Source organism: Ambystoma mexicanum, chromosome 6p, assembly GCF_040938575.1.
Source record: "Ambystoma mexicanum isolate Mex_15411 chromosome 6p, UKY_AmexF1_1, whole genome shotgun sequence".
Lineage (NCBI taxonomy): Eukaryota > Metazoa > Chordata > Amphibia > Caudata > Ambystomatidae > Ambystoma > Ambystoma mexicanum.
In genome coordinates, this window is record NC_090935.1 from 1,526,218,842 (window position 1) to 1,526,233,908 (window position 15,067).

General features: G+C 52.8%; 1 protein-coding gene across 1 annotated transcript in view; it reads left to right on the forward strand.

The window, feature by feature from the left end:
• The window catches only part of ANP32B (acidic nuclear phosphoprotein 32 family member B), a 290,508-nt gene that overhangs the window by 155,476 nt on the left and 119,965 nt on the right, over positions 1-15,067 (forward strand). The window lies entirely within an intron of this gene.

A 15,067-nucleotide genomic window follows, 5' to 3' on the forward strand; every position in this document is an offset into this window, starting at 1 on the left:
ATCCCCCCAGAGAGGGGGGTAATTCTCGTCGGTCCTTTTGAGGGCAGTCCCATGCAAGTCAGAACAACTATGGCACGGGAAATTTTAATGTTGGACAGACTTCAGGAAACACCACATACTACCCCACAAGGGGTCAGCAACGCGGCAAAGGCAGAGACAGAGGCCCCAATCCTAGAGGAGCCGCAGCCTCTGGTCAGAAATGACCATCAGAACCAGGTCCCCTCCCATTTCACCCGGATCGGGAGCGATTTAACATCTTTCCTCACGGCATGGGAGGGGATAATTTCAGACCAGTGGGTCATAAAGACGGGTACTGCATGGAATTTGCCCAACCTCCACAATTCAGACCACCACACTCACAGCGCCTCTCGCCGGACCATCTGGAAATCCTGAATCAAGAGGTGGAGGCGCTGCTGGGAAAGGACGCCATGGAAGCTGTCCCAATTCTTCAGGTAAACAAGGGTATTTATTCAGTGTACTTCCTTGTACTCAAAAAGGACCTCACCATGCACCCTGTTCTAGACTTGCGTCCAGCGAACAAGTTCATAAAACCTCCAAAGGTTTCGCATAGTAACGTTGTTAGGCAGAAACCTGTGCAGTTCCCTTAGGGACCACTGCAAAACGTTTAAGACTACAGGTGTTAGCAGTAAACCCAATTGGTAGCAGCCTGTACCACCCAGATTTACCTGGTAGCTATGGCTGAGCAGTCAGACATCTCTCAAGAAGAGTTAGGCAGTATATAGAGTATACACATTAGGTACAAAAATACAGTAGCACAAGCAAACACTGACCAGAGCTTTTGTATAAAAGTATATAATTATTTATTTAAAAACACACTTGTAAAAATACACTGGCACTAATATGTCAAGCAAGTTCAAACACAGTCACTAGAAATATATACACCTCCCTGATTAATTATTCGACAAGTCTTAGGAAAAGAACACCACTTATTATCAACACAGAGGTGAGCGCTTAACCAAGATGGCACTCCAATAATTATTTAAAAAGGGAGGGAAAAGGCAGAAATGGGAAAACACACAATACCAACACTTTTAAAGAACCAAAGGCAGGGTCTACTGTAGAGCAAAAAGTTCATAGGCCAGGCCCACTCTTGGAGAGAGCAAGGCGGAATTTGAAGATCACACAGTTGAAGTACACTTTAAACGTCTTTGCAGATAGTTCAAAAAGGAGTTAGATCAGTTCAGAAAAGTTAGTTAACAGGTCCGAGGTCACCCCAGGATAGAGAGTCAAGGATTTACGGGACACCTTGGACAGTCTGTTGCAAGGGAGACCAGGCGGGACACAGTACCTGAAATGGTGAGAAAGCTCCAGCGGGGGCCGTTGTTCCTGGCAGCGGGTGCAAGTCGGTGCTTCGTCCAGGGGAAGAGAAGATCTCGACGTGGAGGAAAGCTGGAGGTCGTTGCACTGCCAGGGAAGAAACCAGCCGCAGAGTTTCCCAGTTGAAAGGTACTACCCTTTTATTCACGGTAGTGGTGAAGCGTGGCTATCCGGGCGCCGGGGTGCTTGGCACGGGCGATTCGACCACGAGACGATCCAGGAAGGCGAAGAAAGGGCGAACTGGTTAACCCCACGAGCTCAAAGGAAGAAGACTCTCCTGGAGGATCTTCTCTGTCGTTGGGAAGTGGTGAGTCGGTTCAGCAGGGCTCCACCGGTCGTGTCGTCGTTGCAGGTCAGCTCAGCTTCTCCCTCTTCGGATTCTTTAGGTCCTGTGGCGACTTCTGAAGTTCCAGTCCCCAAAGCCCTGCTTTTTTGCAGAAAACCCCCATTCATCAGTTCTAGCTGTCACTCAAACATGCTTAGTGGTGAGCCGGGCGGCTCACCACTGGGCCAATCACAAAAGAGTGCAACTTGAGTTGCCGAGGCAACTCAGTCCAGGGTGCCTATACTCCTACGTCCCGTCCCCTTTCCTCCATACTTGTGGGACATCTCTCCGTCCTGTGGGACGGGACCGGAGCACTTTGTAAAAAGCATCCACATTTTTCCAAAAATGTGTCCTTCCTCTCTTTCCTGCGCGGGGCCCGGCATGAGGCCGTAACTCCGCATCGCACCTCAATGCTTTTCTCCGCTCGATCGGGGCCGGACGCACTTGCATCCTCGGAAGATTTTCTTCCCTGTTTTCCTCTCTGGCTCTCGCTAGCGTTCGTCTTCTAGTCTGTCTGTCTTTTAAATTAGACTTTCCAGACTGTTCTTCGTGTCATCGTCGCTTCGCGAGGGCGGATCCCCATCCTCTTTGTTTAGAGTGTTTGGGTCTGGAACACCGTTGGGACTCCTGTTTTTACTGTGACTCCCTTTCGGTCCGGGCTCTTCAACGTCGGTTGGAACGGTGGGAGGAGGTGTTCCGACGCACTCCCCCATCTCATTTTCAGGCGTTCATCGACGAGAAGAAGAAGAAACGCCCGGTAAGTTCTTTACTTTTCAGAGCACCCCGGCCGGGGGATACCTTTCCGGGTTCCTCTCGAGCCGGGAGGGGCGTTGATCGCTCTGTCACCGGGGTTCGCCCTGAGGTGCCTGTCGGGCCTAATAATTCTACCGGAGTTTTCTCCGAGGGTCTCTGTAAGGGGCCTGTGTACACCGGAGTAACTTCCGAGGCCCCTCCTGTGGGGGCTGTGTGTAGACCCAGTTCTGCTGAGTCACAGGGTACCGGAGCTTGCTCTGAGGCCTCTCTTTCAGCTTCCCTCAAAAACAAGACCGGGGTGCGCCCCGAGGCCTTGGCTGGGCTTGTGTTTACCGAACGGATGTTCGAGGCCCATGCCGATAAGGCTATTACCGGGGCTAGACCTGAGGTCCCTCATACAGAGGCTAAGGCTACCAACAGTTCTGAGGGGCAGGGCCCTGTTGGTGAAAGCGGTTTCTCACCGTTCCTGCTCTTGTGGTGATACCAGATCTGTTGAGGGGGCAAAGAAGCTAGGTTCTTCTTTTACCGGCAGTGCCGAGGTCCTTCCTTCGAAGGCTCAGTTGGCGGTTGGTATGTCGCAGAAACATTCCAGGCCTCACAGTACCGGCTCTGCCGAGGTTCCTTATGTTAAGGCTAAAATTAAGACCCCTGATCCATCGACGGGGACCCCTGCCTCACCTCCTCACGTGCCGCAGTTACCCTCAGATGAAGACAAAATGGCGGCTGTTCCCGCCACGACCACGGCGGCCATTTTAGGTACTACCCCTACAACTATGCCATCGGCCCCTGGTGTAGGGTTCGGTCCTTTGGGTGAACCTAAGGTCACTTGTGCGTATCCTTACCGGCCCGTTTATGATTGGAACGCCCGGATGCCTCTTCCGCACAATGTTTCGTTGCCTGCAGGGGCGGCCCCTTTGATTTATGTGAATACGTCGGCGGAGGGCCCGGCGTGGCACCCTTCTCCGTTACGTCCCTGGGTTTGTCCACCTCATGAGAGGCCTCCTCAGGGTCCGAAGCAATCTCCTGAGGACGCTTTTTTCTGTAAATTTCAAGCGCTTATATGCACCGACCCCATGAGGGAGTATTTCAAAGGGCTTTTTAAGGAAATTTGTCCACCAGCGCCCCCGGCTCCACCCGTTCCTCTGGTGGTTCCGCCGGCGCCTCCTTTGCCCGTGGTGCCTGCCCCTGCTCTTCCGCCTTTGCAACCGTTGTCCCTAGTGGACAAGGCAGTGCCTGACACGGTTCAGCAGGATCCTGACCTGTCAGATGACCTTCAAGGCGAGCAGGACAACGAGGACCTTCCCCGCTCTGTTAGAGCTTTTCATGACCGGGTACTGGACATGATGAATTTCTTAGATGTTCCAGTTCCCGAGGCACCTGCTCCACAGGAGCCCGTGCTTTCTGGGGCGTTCACCCTGTCTCCTTTGGAGCGTACCGGCCTTTTCCTGCAGAAGGATGTTTTGGCCAAGGTCCGAAGAGTCTGGGAGAAGCCACACTCGGGACTTTTTGTCAATAAAAAGATTTGACGCGAGGTACAGGCTGCACTCTTCGGAGGAAGTGGCCTTGTCGTCTTGTCCACCTCCCTCCTCCACAGTGGTGGCTGCGGCCACGTTGCAGTCCAGACCTGCAGCATCCTCTTCCGCGACGGCTACTCAGGTCTTGGGAAAGGAGGACAAGCTCCTGGACTCCCTAGGGAGGAAGATCTTTGCCAATTCGGCCTTGCAGCTCAGGCAGGCCAATGCCGAATTGATTTTGGCGGGAGCTAACATGCGGATGTGGAAAGGTCTGTCGGAGTTTGAGGAGCACATTCCGGTCGAGAAGTTGGAAGACTTCAGAGGTGGCCTTTCCAATGCCAGGGTCTTGTCTCAGGATCTCCTGGAGGCTGCGGCTCATCACGTAGACACCTCGGCTCGGGGCATGATGCTCGGGGTTGATACCTCGAGGCAAGCGTGGTTGCATGCCACTAAGTTTTCGAAGGAAGTGCAAGACAAAGTATTGGACCTTCCATTCGATGGTAAGGAGCTTTTTCATTCTTCTACTGATGTAGAGCTCACCAAAACCAAGGATAGCACTCAGTCGGCTAAATCATTGTCTGTTCTGGTTAAACCTCCCTTCAAGGCTCAAAGGCCGTTGTCGCAAGGGCAACCTTCCTCTGGTTTTAGGGGATTCCTCGACCGCAAGAATCGCAGAGTGGATACTCCTGCGGGGAATAACCGCCGTAGACAACAGCGTACACGGTATTTCTCCCGCTCCTCAGCCTCATCAGGTTCAGGTGGCACCGCCAGCGATAAACCTGCCAAATGAGGGTTTTCCGCGCTCGCACGAGACCCCGGTGGGAGGGCGCATTGCGTCTCATTGGGAGGCGTGGCCCCCTACCCCACCCCTCAACCCTCCTTTTCAGCCGTTGGGCTCGCCCTCCCTCAACGCCGAGGTTCAGAAACTCTTGGACCTCAGGGCTGTGGAACCCGTTCCCTTCGGGGAGCGAGGGGAGGGCTTCTACTCCCGGCTGTTTACGGTGCCCAAACCCAACCAGGCTGGCCTGCGCACCATCCTAGACCTTTCCCAGTTCAACCTCGTTCTACCCCAAGAGAAATTCAAGATGATCACGCCCAGCCAGATACGCTCCTCTTTGCAGATGGGGGACTGGCTCAGCGTAGTGGATCTTCAGGGTGCGTACATGCATATCCTGATTTGGGCTCCGCACAGGAGGTACCTCCGTTTCTCTTTGGGAGAGGAGCACTTCCAGTTTCGAGTGCTTCCTTTTGGCCTCAGCTCGGCGCCGCGTGTCTTCACGAAGATGATGTCGGTGATTGCAGCCTATCTTCGTCTTCAGGGTATCCATGTGTATTCTTATTTGGACGATTGGCTTTTACGCAGCCCTTGTCCGCTGGCGGCAGCGGACAACCTCCAGTCTCTACTTCAGCTCCTGTTCCATCTTTGGCTGTCGGTGAACTGGCAGAAATCCTCCATGACGTTCTCTCAGGACCTGATTTTTCTGGGTTTTCTTTGGAACACGATTGTCTGCAGAGTATACCTGACCGGGGACAGAATGGCGGATCTGTTGGCCACGTGTCAGATGTTTGCGCAGTCGGAGAGTATGTCGGCCTGGTGGTTCCAGAGGCTTCTGGGCCTCATGGCCTCGTGTGTGCTGGCTCTTCCTCTTGCTCGTCTCAAAATGAGACGGACTCAGATGGCCCTTCGGAATTCATGGCGTCAGGCAGTGGACCCGGACTCCATGCGGATAATGATTCCGGATTCCATGAGAGTGGACCTGGACTGGTGGTCATCTCTCAGCAATCTGTCTGGGGGCGCGGGGTTTCAGGACCTGGTCCCTATGGTGATGATCACGACGGACTCCTCCCTCCTCGGGTGGGGTGCGACGTTAGATCTCCTTCAGGTCTCGGACCTCTGGTCGCCTCAGGACAAGCTCCTGCACATAAATCACTTGGAGCTTCTGGCGTTTTTTCTGGCGCTCAAGGCGATCAGACCTCTCATTGTCAACAAGGTGGTCCGCATAAGAACGGACAATGTGGTGTCAATGTAATACATAAACAAGCAGGGGGGAACGAAGTCTCCCCCTCTCGTGGATCTGGCCATTCAGATTTGGGAGTGGGTCGTGCTTCATGGGGTCTGGCTGCTTGCAGTGCACATCCCGGGCCGGCTGAATGTCACCGGGGATGCCCTCAGCCGGCGGACAGTGGTCAGCTACGAGTGGGAGTTGAAGGCGGAGATCCTATCATGGATTTTCTCGCGTTGGGGCACACCGGAGATGGACCTCTTCGCCATAGCGATGAACAAGAAGCTTCCTCAGTACGCCTCCAGAGGGGGGCTGGGTGCCTTCTCTCTGGGGGACGCACTCGAGATCCCATGGCACAACATGAGAGCTAACGCCTTCCCGCCTCTTCCTCTGGTTCATCGAGCAATTTGGAAGTTGAAGAGTTCTGTCAACTGTTCTCTTCTACTGATAGCTCTGTGGTGGCCGGCCAGGTTTTGGTTCTCAGAACTTCAACACCTGTCGGTGTGCCCGCCGATCAGGTTACCAGTAACTCCCGATCTTCTTCACCAGGGGGAACAGCAGATGTGGCACCCCTGCCCACAATCGCACAGCTTGGCGGCATGGTGCCTGAGTTCAGGTCTTTAGAGCATCTGAATTTGTCTGCGGATAACATGCGTATTATCCAGGCAGCCAGAAAACCCTCGACCAGATCTCAGTACAAGAGTAAATGGCTCAGGTTCTGTCATTGGTGTCTAGAGAAGAAATTGGATCCAAGGGGCGCCACGGTTGACACGGTGTTGTCCTTCATGACCTCCCTAGCAGAGTCAGGGGTTCATGTTCTGTCATGCAGGACTTACCTTTCAGCGGTCTCCGCATATCTTTCTACGGATCAGTGTTCGTTTTCTCTGACTAACCCAGTGGTAAAGAGGCATTTTGCTGGTTTAACATGCCTTTACCCTCCAGTTCGTAATCCGCACCCGCCATGGGACCTGAATGTTGTCCTGACGGCGCTGTGCCATAAACCCTTTGAGCCAATGGCTACTGTGGACCTCAAGTACTTGTCTTGGAAAGTGTCCTTTTTGGTCTCCGTCACATCGGCAAGGAGAGTGAGTGAGCTCCAGGCATTGTCGGTGGAGCATCCTTTCTTGGTCTTTCACAAGGACAAGGTAGTCCTTCGAACTAATCCGGCTTTTCTGCCGAAGGTAGTGACCGAATTCCATTTGAATCAATCGATCTCCCTACCGTTCTTTTTTCCGAACCCCGCCTCTGAGGCGGAGAGGGTTCTACACTGTCTTGATGTGGGAGAGCTCTTAAGTTCTACCTGGATAGGACTTCCGAGCTTAGAAGTTCTTCTCAACGTTTTGTGACTTTCGGCAACCCTCAAGGCAAGCAGGTGTCTAAGGCAACTATTTCTAGGTGGATTGTCGCCTGCATCACGGAGTCTTTCACTATCCAAAAGCTGAAACCTCCTAAAGGTATTCATGCACACCTGGTGCGGGGCAAGGCAGCTGCGGTTGCTTTTCAGAAGTATGTTCCCTGGGAGTCCCTCGCTAGGGCAGCTACTTGGGCCTCTCCATCTGCTTTCTGTAAGCATTACTGCCTCGATATGAGTTCTAGAGCTGATGCTCAGTTTGGTCAGGCTGTGCTGAAGAACCTTTTTCAGTAAAGGGTATTTCCATCCACCCGTAGTTCCTGTAAGGAGTGCTTGGGAATCTCCCACAAGTATGGAGGAAAGGGGACGGGACGTAGGATTATTACTAGGTTACTCACCGTAGTGACCACCTTACTCCTAGTCCATAGTCCCCTTTCCTCCATACGTCCGCCCGCCGTCCCCTCTAATAAGGTTCCTCTGTTATTGGTAATGGGTCTCTGACCTGGCAAAGAAAAGGACTGAGGGGCGAGGCGTGGGGCGGAGCCAAGGTGGGCGGGGTTACGGCCGCATGCCGGGCCCTGCGCAGGAAAGAGAGGAAGGACACATTTTTGGAAAAATTTGCATGCTTTTTACAAAGTGCCCCGGTCCCGTCCCACAGGACGGAGAGATGTCCCACAAGTATGGAGGAAAGGGGACTATGGACTAGGAGTAAGGTGGTCACTACGGTGAGTAACCTGGTAATTCCCGCCCTCCCACACATCCTGTAGACCCAGACAGAGTGGCACCACTTTTGGAGGCTTCTGTGCAGAAGCCTGCCAAAAGTGGAACAAAGGGCTCGACTTGGGTTGGAGTTGCAGAGGCGAACGCAAATGCCATTTTAAAACCGAGTCCTGGCAAAAAGACCCAACTGGGGAATAAATATTAAATAAATAACCCGGCGGTATCTTTAACATTGCACCAAAAAAGTGGTGCATTTAAAATGAATGGGAAAATCCCATTGGAAATATTCCGGTGGAATATTTCATGTGGTATCCACTGCCACCAGCCAGAAACTCGACAAGGGGGGACTGGACAGTGTCCCCTTGGAAAACAGACCCAGGGGCAATCTAATTACCCCTACCAGTACTTCAACAATATGATGGTTTGTACTGGTTCTGTTCACAATTTGAGACTAGTAAAGCCAATGGTGACTTTACATGCCCTGGGAGTCAGTCCCAGGGTATGGAGTCTATGTTTGGGGGTCACTATGACACCCCTGTTTTACTGCACTGAGGGTGCTGTGTAACACACATACCAAAAACACATGAAGCCCTATTGAGTAAAAGACCCCATAGCCCATAAAACACATTAGATAGTCAAAGGACATTCTCAAATCATGCTTAAGAGTGTGAGAAAGAGAGTCTCACTCTTAGCAGGAGAAAAAAATAAACCCCAAAAATCCAGCAAAGCTGCTGGGGGACTCACTAGGTTTGGGAAATTAGCCTTTACAGAGAATTCTCCCTAACAAACGTTACAGGAGGTGATCCCACTGTTGTAACAGGGGGACTACATGGCAACATTGGACATAAAAGATGCATACTTTCATATTTCAATGTTGCCAGCGCACAGGAAATATCCAAGGTTCATGATAGAGGACAGGCATTACCAATTCAAAGTGCTCCCCTTCGGCATCGCCTCAGCGCCAAGGGTGTTTACCAAAGTCCTGGCAGTAGCAGCAGCACACCTGCGCAGACTATCTGTCCTGGTTTACCCTTACCTCGATGACTGGCTCACAACAGGGGACTTGTACCCCACGTTTTTTGAACACCCAAAAGACAGCAGACTTTCTGTTCAGTCTAGGATTCTCCATTAACGAGAAAAAATCCAGTTTAGTCCCCAGCCAAATAAAACCATTTCTGGGAGCTCTAATCCGGACGAAAGACAGCCTCGCCTTCCCCTCCAATGAGAGGGTTCAGAACATGCTTTTTCAGATCCCTCAATATGTAGCCAGTCAGGAGGTGACGGTACGCAAAGCCGTGCGTTTGCTAAGGATGATGGTGTTGTGCATTTATTTGGTTCCCCCACGCGCGGCTGCGCATGCGTCCCATGCAAGAGTGGCTCAAAACCAGTGGTGTCAGGCTAGACGACAATGGGAAGATCTGGTAGTTGTCTCGCCAGCCCTCGTTCTCTCTCTGCAGTGGTGGTCAAGGGAAATCTTCTGAAGGCAAAAACCTTCACCACCCCTGCAGTGGAAGCCACTCTCACGACCAACGCATCTCTCACGGGGTGGGGGGCTTACCTGCTTCAGCAGACAGCGCATGGAGTGTGGTCCCCACAAGTAGCGTCCAACCATATAAATGTACTGGAGCTATTAGCAGTGTTCAAGGCATTGAAAGCCTTTCAGAGTCAACTGCAAGGGAAGACAGTGCTTATCCTAACAGACAGCACCACAGCCATGTATTACTTGAACAAACAGGGGGGGCACACACTCTCCAGGGCTATCCAAGCTGTCCCAAAACATTTGGATATGGGCTCTCAAACACACAATGTTTCTGTTGTCCCAACATGTTCCAGGGGAACTCAATCTTCTGGCAGACGTACTCAGCAGAGATTTCCCTCTGCCCACAGAATACGAATGGCGTCTGCACGAAGACATCATGTCCAACGTCTTTGCAGAATGGGGCTTCCCAGAGATCGACTTGTTCGCAACTCAAGAGAACGCCCAATGCCAAGACTACGCCTCCAGGTACCCCCAGAACCACTCCAAGGGGAACGGTCTCTGGATAACATGGTCAGGGAAATTTGTTTACGCCCCCCCCCCCAACAAGATAGTGTACAAGATGCACCAAGAACCAGTGACCATGATACTTGGTGGCTCCCATGTGGGCCCGCCAACCCGGGTTCGTGCATCTAATGTAAATGTCCCTCTCCCCACCAGTAAAACTACCCTGCCTATACAACATGTTGTCTCAGGACAGGGGGAGACCCTACACCCATGCCCACAAACTCTGAACTTAGCAGCTTGAGGTCATAGAGTTTGGACACCTACAGCTCCCTCAGTGATGCATGCACATACTCAGGGAAGCTAGAAAACCTAACACACTTTATTGCTATGCCAGCAAATTTAAACGGTTTGTCATTTGGTGTAATTCCAAGGGCGTCAATCCCATTGATTGCTCACCCACACACCTTGTGCTGTACCTAACCCATCTGTTGGACACTGGGTTGATCTTCAATTCCCTAAAGGTTCATCTGGCTGCACTTTTACCCTATACCACATCACAACAAAAGGTGTTGTGGTGGACGATACCAGTAATTCAGGCCTTTATGGAAGGGGTTAAGAGGATTTATCCTCCCATTTCTCACCCAGCTCCTGGATGGGATCTAAATGTGGTTTTAACCAGGCTCATGGGATCACCCTTCGAGCCAATGCATAAAGCAAGTCTAAAAGACCTGACTTATAAGACGGCCTTCCTAGTGGCTATCACTTCTATCAGAAGGGTTAGCTAACTAAAGGCCCTTTCTGTTCTAGACCCCTTTGTGACAGTCCACAGGGATAAGGTAGTTCTGCGCACTCATCCCAGATTCGCGCCTAAATTCATCTCGAAGTTCCATGTGAACCAATCGATTGAACTACCTACCTTTTTCCAGAATCCCACTAGCATGGCCGATAGAAGCCTACACACACTAGATGTGCGCAGGGCAGTCATGTTCTACCTGGAAAGAACTAAACCACTGAGAAAAACGAACCCGTTTTTCGTTTCATTGGCAGCCGTGATGTCGGGCCCCCACCTAAGCACCCCGGTGGGAGGCCGGCTGGCGAACTTCGTCGGCATGTGGGAGTCCATCTCCACTGACCGTTGGGTGCTGGATGCCCTGGCCCACAGGCACACTCTGGAGTTTCAAAGAAAGTGCCCCCATTTCCCTCCTGTGGCCAGGGCAGAAAACCATGTTCCACAGCTGCTTCTGGAGGTACGAGCCATGCTGAGAAAGGGCGCAATAGGACTTGTCACAAAGAGGCTCCCAGGCTCCGGAGTAGACTCGCGGTACTTCCTTGTCTGAAAAAAGACTGCCGGGTGGGGACCCATCCTAGACCCTCGGCGCCTCTACAAATACATCAAAGCCCAGAGGTTCTGGATGGTTACCCTTCAGCGCATGCTGGGACTGCTGGAGGAAGGAGACTTCTTGCCGTCGCTGGACTTGGAGGATGCTTACTTCCACATCCCCATACACAAAGGACATTGAAAGTTCCTACGTTTCGTGGTCCAAGGGCAGCACTACCAGTTCAAGGCCCTGCCCTTCGGGTTGAAGTCGGCTCCAAGGGTCTTTACCAAGTGCCCGTCACTGGTGGCGGTGGGGCTGCGCCTGCAGGGGATCGACGTTTACCCCTACCTGGATGATTGGCTCATCTGAGCAAAGTAAAGAGAATTTGCTGTCGACTACACAGTGAAGACCGTCTGCCTGCTCACGGAACTGGGATTCTCGATCAACTTTGCGAAGTCCCACTTGGTACTGTCGCAGGACGCCCTATTCCTGGGAGCCAGACTCGACACAGTGGCGCAGTTGGCATCACCGTCGGAGGAGAGGACGAAGGCCATTCTAGGCAAGGTACAACGGCTGTTGACCATGGAAGTGGCCAGGGTGAAGTCCATCAAGTCCCTACCCGGCATGATGTCATCTTGCATCTACTTCGTGAGCCTGTGCGGGCAGCAGATGTGACCACTGCAGGAGTTCCTCGATGCCCGTTGGATGCAAGTGGCAGGGAACTTCGAAGACAAGATATCCCTCAATAAGACTTTACGTCGGGCGATCCGGTGGTGTGGCACCCGCGCGCATCTTCCAGCGGGCATGGACTTCCAGAACCCAAAACACCGGGAAACGGTGATGACGGACGCCTCCCTGGAGGGATGGGGGGCGCAGACCGGAGATCTCCAAGCAAGCGGCCTTTGGCTCCCGGAGGAGAGGTCCCTGCACATCAACGTCCTGGAGCACCTAGCCGTGTTCTGGGCTCTCTGGTCCTTCCTTCCGTCCCTCAAGGGCAAAGTGGTACGGATCTTCACCGACAACACCACCACGATGTTCTACATCCGGAAGCAGGGGGGGGGCACCAGATCCCCAGCCCTCTCCAAGGAGGCGCAGGATCTGTGGCACTGGGCCGTCACCCAGGGGATGTTCCTGGTACCTTTTCATCTGGCAGGAGTGAAAAACACCATTGCCGACTCACTCAGCAGGGAGCTGCGCTCTTGCCATGAGTGGGAGCTTCGGCAGGATCAAGTGGATCTCTTATTCCGATGATGGGGCATTCCCCAGATCGACCTGTTCGCGACGGTGGCGAACACGAAGTGCCGGAGGTTCGCCAGCAGGTTTCCCCAGCCGGGGAGCATGGGCGATGCATTATTCTTCCCCTGGGACGGTCTGTTCCTGTACGCGTTCCCACCGTTGCTGTTGCTTCTGCGACTCATCAGTCAACTCAGACGGTCCCGGTGCATGATGATCCTCGTTGCACTGGCGTGGCTGAGGCAGATATGGTTCCCAGACCTTCTGGACTTGTCAGCGCCTCCCCCTTTCAGACTACCGACGGACAAGGAGTTCTTGCCAACGGAAGGAGGCGCTATCCTACATCATGACCCAGGAACGCCGAACCTGCAGGCCTGGCTCCTGCAGCACTAGAGTTCGGAGGCTACAATATCCCGGCGGACTGCAAGGAGGTACTTACAAAGGCCAGTGCGTCCTCGACTCTTAAGTGCTATGGACATAAGTGGAAGAAGTTCTCTGTCTGGTGCCGTGCACAGAAGATCAACCCTCTACGGATTACGGCCCCTCAAGTTCTGCCATACTTGTTGTCACTGGCCAAGGCGGGGCTGGCCCATGCCTCCATCAAGATCCTCTTGGCGGCTATCTCCCACTACACCGGAACTCCGGGGCGGTCGTCACTGTGGTCTCACCGCCTGGTGAAGAAGTTCATGAAAGGACTGATCTGCTTGTTTCCGCCGGTGAAGGCTCCGGTCCTGGGCATGGGAGCTCAACGTGGTGCTGACCAGGCTCATGGGTCCCCCATTTGAGCCCTTGCATTTGGCACAGCTGAAGTTCCTATCATGGAAGACAGCGTTTCTTGTGGCCATCACCTCCGCACGACGAGTGGAAGAGATCCAGGCCCTCTCCTGTAAACCTTCATACCTGACATTCCACGAGACGAGGGTAGTGCTGAGGACGCACCCCTCCTTCATGCCCAAGGTGCCGTCGGACTTCCATCTCAACGAGCCCTTGGTGTTACCTGTTTTCTTCCCGTCACCTTCGTCACCGGCTGAGAGGACTTTGCACTGGCTGGATGTGGCTAGAGCGCTGAAGTTCTACGTGGACCGCATAAAGAGTTTTCAGAAGACGTCACAGCTGTTTGTGAACTTTGGACCTGTGAACCAAGGGAAGGCCCTCTCGAAGGCTTCCATTTCCAGATGGCTCTCCAGCTGTATCAAGCACTGTCACTGGTTGGCAAACCGACTGCTCCCGGCTGTCCGAGAGCCCATTCAACCAGAGCGATCGCTGCTACTACGGCGTTCCTGTCTGGTGTGCCCCTGCTAGGCCTCTGCAGGGCTGCTACGTGGAGGTCCACGCACACCTTCACGAGATTCTACTGCGTCGACCAGGATTCCAGGAAGGAGTCCAGAGTCGGCCAGGCAGTGCTGCGCAACATGTTTGCTTGAAGGTGAGCCTGGTGAGGAGGTAGGAGATGCTTTATTTTGAGTTGTTGAAATGCTTAATGTTGAGCCTTACCGCCTCCTGTGGTTGTGCATGTGTGTACTGCTATGTATTCTTGCATTCATGAGCATGTGAATCCATTCCAGACCCCATGCTGGAGAAGGAACAAGTTACTTACCTGTAACTGTTATTGTCCAGCATGGGTCTGGCATGGATTCACATGCAAACCCTCCCTCCAACCCCTCTGCGGCTCTTCTCTTGGGCCTACTGATACTTTATGTGCTACCAAATCTGAAGATGGCAGCCAGTGGAGGGGTTTACGTAGAGGGCAGCCATTGGCTGGGGGCAGTATGACCCAGAGATCAGTGATTGGTTATTAGTAGAAAGACAGTTCAGAAACTAAACTGAAACTGATTTTTTATTTACCAAGGATTCTCAGCCTGACAACGGGGAATATTCATGAACATGTGAATCCATGCCAGACCCATGCTGGAGAACAGTTACAGGTAAGTAACTTGTTCCTTCTGTTCTGTTTATTTAGTGGGGTTTGGGTCTTTTCATTATAATAATCTAATATTGTTCTGGTTGTGATTTGTTGAAATTGTGTGATTATATGCTTATTTGAAATTCAAATAAACTAGTCCCAAATAGCGCCTATACACAATGGGCCTCATTACGGCTTTGGCGGTAGCCATGCCGCTATTGGCGGCATGGCTGCCACCAAATCCGGGTCCGGGTTCCCTGAATGGGGAATTACCGGGCCATTCTGAGTTCGGAGGGCCCGGTAATTCCTCCCTCAGGGAACCAGGGCCCGGACCTTCCCCATTCACATTCGAGCCCCCATAGGGCTTAATGGGAATGGGAGAGGGAGCTAACAATGGGCCGATTACGACCGGCCCGTTAGCTCCTGGTCCCCTTGCGGGACCCGGTAGACGCCTGGTTTTACCAGGCTTCCTTACCGGGTCCCGCGAGGGGACCTCGTAATAAGGCGGAATGGGAATAACGGGTCTGCACCCATTAGCGGACCCCGTAAACCCATTCTGCCTGACTTGTTTTGAGGCCCAATGTGTTTCAAAGCGCTTGAATGCTCTTTCATTGACCGGGAAGA